The following is a 4,758-nucleotide window of genomic DNA, read 5'->3' on the forward strand; positions in this document are numbered from 1 at the left end:
AGAGGAAGAACGTAACGGCCTACATTGAAGAAGAGAAGAACCACTTGGGTTTCTTGAGCCTTTGAAGGCTTGGAAGGCAGAAGTTGTTGAAGCTTGAACCTTAGAGGCTGTTTCTCAGAACGTCAGAATCCTTCAAAGCAGGAGCAAAAAATGGGAGGTTGTTGTACCAAGTATCTTGGATGTTGTGGATCATCACTCTACGCTTCCCAGGGTAGTTCCTGGTTCCCCTCACACAACTGTCAGCTTTTCTTGAGGTTGCCGCCCTCGCTACATCTCACTCTGGTAGCCAAATCAAAGGTGAAGGTGCTAAAACGTGCAACACAGAGGTCCTATCTTACGACATGGAAGACCTACCTCTCCTCCAGGACCAAATCATCGTCTTCCCAGGAGATGTTGGGTTTGCTTGTGTGCCAGATAAGGTTACCAAGTAAATCTTGGTTCACGTTCCACGTCATACAGCTTCACCCCGATCTTTTTAGCAATTCGGAAGCAATCCTTGACTTTTTCTCTCTTTCTCTTGCTATTAGAACAACTTCTCCATGAAATGAAGGAGACCAGATTAGGTACACACACAGACACACACACACACACAAAATGGATCCTTGGCCATCTTCTGAAACATAAACACCTCATTGATGGATGCTCTCTGCAGATGTTAATCAAAGTGGGCTGGATATTGTAGCCATCTTGAGAGGGTATGGAGCAATGTTTTCTCGGTAGCTTGGACTGTCTGGAGTTATTTGGAAAAGGGATACTACCTCATTTAAACTCTTGTTACCCTCAAATTGCTTGTTCTAACGTGACCTCTTTTTCCAAGTGGCTGAGCTACACCCTTGAGGGCACCAGGTTAGGGAAGGATGGTCTAGCACAGCATCCCTCAACCTCAGCAATTTTAAGACATGTGGATTTCAACTCCCAGAATTCCCCAGCCAGCAAGGAATTCTGGGAGTTGCAATCCATGCATCTTAAAATTGAGAAATATTGCTCTGTAACGGGATCCTGCCAGTCATTGGTGAATAGGACACCACCGTTGGACGATGTGTTTGACGATGTTTCCTGCCTTTCTGTTCAAAATAACAGATATCGCTTATGGACTAGTGTCATAAAGTTATTTAGCAAATGCATCCTGTCCCCATTTTTGCATACTGTTCCTTAACATTTTTTCCCACATGTTCCTTTGTCATCGTGTTCTTTTTTTCTTTGCTCGCTTCCTTACTTTCTCTGATTTTACCTGTTCCTTTCCTCCTAAGAATTCAAGGCAGTTGTATCCACTGGCCCCACAACTGTGTTGACAGCCGTATGATGTGGAGCAAGGCTTTGTGACCCAAATTTGTTTGTTTACTCATGTCAGGAGCATCACAATTAAAATAAGGCATACAAAAAACATTAAATTTAAAATACAAGATTAAAACATGTCCAAGTTAAACAGATCTTGCCCAGAAACTAGCAACGTTAAATGCGTTATTTTTGCTGTCATGAAGTCCTCAAGTGTACAGTAAGAACACAATCTTTGCGACTGAGCTGGTGATGGAAATTACACCCATGTTGATCAATTTAATAGGGTGGAAATTTTGCAAAACCCTAAAAAATAATAGATCCGTTCTATGGAAGAGCCCATAGGGTGTCAAATATGCAATATGGCTTGAATGATCTTGAAGAAAACTAATCACTTTTTCATTGAAAAAAACCAACCACTTTTTTCCCATTTTTATGTGATCAGGAGACACCAAAATACTGTAATGGTTTTTGTTATTTGCTGTATTGTCCAATTGGGGCCGGGGGGGAGTGTTTTTTCAAAGAATTATACCTCCATGAACTGTCTACCAAGATTTAAAAAAGGCTTGTGTTGAAGACTGCATGAATTTGAGGAATATTGGACCTGCTCAAAGAGGTGGTTTTTTAAAAAAAGAGATTAATGTTAATGAAAGTTCATGTTGGCTAGTGATTTTTTTTATATAAAAACGAACTTTATATACAAACTCCTGAGTCTTTTATGATGCATCACTTTGAAGTGTTTCAACAACTTAACAGGGTGGATGAATTATAATCACAAAAGTTTTAGCCTTGACACGTGTGGAGCCAGGAAGATCTAGCTAAGCTGTGGCATGCTCAACCATGCTCTGTAGTTCAATGGGTTTGCTTTATGCAGTGCTCGACTTTTATCTGCATTTATGACGGCCACAGAATCGGTGCTTTATCTCCCATAAAGCACGCACACAATCTTCAGCCTTTGTAAATGGTCACACAAACATACCCATGATCGCATGACTGCATGTTGGGTGCTTGGCAGCTGGTCTTCTTTATGACCACAAACATTCTGCAGTCACATGACTCATGTTTTTGCCAGTTTCCAGCAAAAGCACCCATTGAAATGAATGGATTTGCACTTACGGCCACAGTGTTCACTTAATGACTGCCATGACAGAACTCAAAGCACTTATATAGATAGATAACCTTTATTGTCATTTTCTTTCCGCTTTGGACACAACGGCACACATTAAAAATGAAATTTAGTTGCTCTCAAGTGTCAACTTTCAGTTCCATGAGTCCCTCAACTTAAGACCAAGGACTGAGGCCTGTTTTTTCTGGTTCTAATTGTGGTCATAAGTTGAGGACCGCTGGTATAAACCACCGTGGCTGGGTCCGGGCAGGATTAAATCACAACCAAGCCGGTTCTGTAATGGCTTGGTTGCAACTGAGTGTAATATGCATAGATGATGGGTACTGCTCAGTGGGACATATAAAGCAATATATAGGATATACTGCCCTCTATATGACTTATTACAGGCTTCTTGTGCCATATCTGTTATCGGACGTTGGCGATCCTGTTTTTATCAGCAGCCGCACGAAAAAGTGCTGCTGAGTTTTGTCCAAACCAATCCCTTAGATTTTGAAGCAGGCTTAGTGGGGAATATTATATACTGCAATATAATGGACTACACTGGACATACGGCATCCTGGAGTGTTTGCAATAACCCAAGTGAGCAACCAAGGCATTGAATGGCCTCTAAGCAAGATGGGTAACATACCCATCCAATAAACGATTCATGCGTTTCTTTGTTTTCCACTGTTAAGCTTTCAGTACCTAGAATGTGCTGTATAGGATACTGCACAATAAATCCATTAATCGCGCTATGGTGCCTGCAATACAACACCCATATTGCACTGCCCCATTGGGGTATTCCAGACCCAAATGGGGCAATATATATTGAAAGTACAGAATACACTGACCCGGATGGTTCAGTTCACACATTCCAGGCTCCATGGAGAAAATATAGCCATTTACCATTGTTTTATATCATATAAAATGGGATATTGTGTTTAATTATGGCACATGCTGCCCCTGGTGGCTCATGGGTGTAACTGCAGGTTCCATGGGGAATAGTAAGGCAAACTCCTATTGTGGGCAAAATAGGATGGAAGTGTATTATTTAGGTGCATTCATCGCCTTGAGTTATTTATTCAAAAATAATAACGAAATTGAATTTAAAAATCAAAGTCAGGGCTGCTGCAAGGCTTGGGTTTTAATGTGGAAAATAGGAAAAAAAAAACATCGAGCGTTTCCTGCGTTCTGCCCCTGGTGGCTGACGGAAGTACTGCAGGCCCAAAGAATCAAGGCATCCTGAGGGTTCATTGGGGAAAACGCCCATCTATCTTGGAGGACCAGCTCCTCTCTATGACCCGAGACCTTTTGTTTGTTTGTTTGCTTCCCCTCTGGGAATTCTAAGCATGTTTTCACACACTGCCGGGGGGCGCGGCCAGGAAAGGAAGGGGCGTGGCCATGCACCGGAAATCTGGAAATCTGCGAAAGCGAAAGCGATGCCGCCATGAAATCCGGCGGAGCGGCTCGGAAGCGGCGGCCGCGGGCCGAGGAGGGCGACGCGGCCGCCAAGAGGAGCCGCGTGCCCGGCACCGGGTGGGTAGGCAGGCGGAGTACGCGCCTCCCGTCCTCCCTTGCCCGGTCCTTAGGCCTCTGGATAGGCCGGAGCCCCCGGACCCATACGCGTCTTGGCGTTGCCAGGGGATATGAGGAGCTGACTGGGGAATTCTGGGAGTTGAAGTCCACACACCCTCACGTTGCCAGGGTTGGAAACATTTTTCTAGTTCAGGGGTCTTCAAACTTGGCCCTTTTTATGACTTGTGGACTTCAACTCCCAGCTGGCTGGGGAATTCTGGGAGTTGAAGTCCACAAGTCTTTAAAGTGGCCAAGGTTGAGGATTCCTGTTCTGGTTAGTAGAAGAGTTAAAGTATGTGGACAATGGTCACCTGCAGATCTCCAGATCTAATTAAGCCTTTACTTTGCTTAACTATAGTTTATTTGCATGAAGTACAGTTGTTTGACTCTGCAAAAGATATTAAGCAAAATTCGGGCAAACTAGCACATTCGTTTCGTATCAAATATGTATTTCTCTATGCATTATTTATTTTATTTATTTATTTTATTTATTTTATTTAATTGAATTTTTACCCCGCCCTTCTCCTTGCGGACTCAGGGCGGCTGACAGCCTGATAAAATACAAATACAAAACTACCCCAAAACTATCATCAGAATTAAAATAAAATATTAGATTTGGCCATGTTAATTTAAAATTGTTTTTAAAACCCCGCTAAAAATTTCCCCTTAGGCCAGTCCTGCTTGTTGAAATAGCCATGTCTTAAGGGCGCGGCGGAAGGAAGGGAGATCCGGGATCACCCGGATCTCTGGGGGTAGTTCGTTCCAGAGGGTGGGAGCTCCCACCGAGAAGGCCCTCCCCCTGG

The sequence above is a fragment of the Protobothrops mucrosquamatus genome, unplaced genomic scaffold (assembly GCF_001527695.2).
Source record: "Protobothrops mucrosquamatus isolate PMUCROS unplaced genomic scaffold, P.Mucros_1.0 scaffold873, whole genome shotgun sequence".
NCBI classification, from domain to species: domain Eukaryota; kingdom Metazoa; phylum Chordata; class Lepidosauria; order Squamata; family Viperidae; genus Protobothrops; species Protobothrops mucrosquamatus.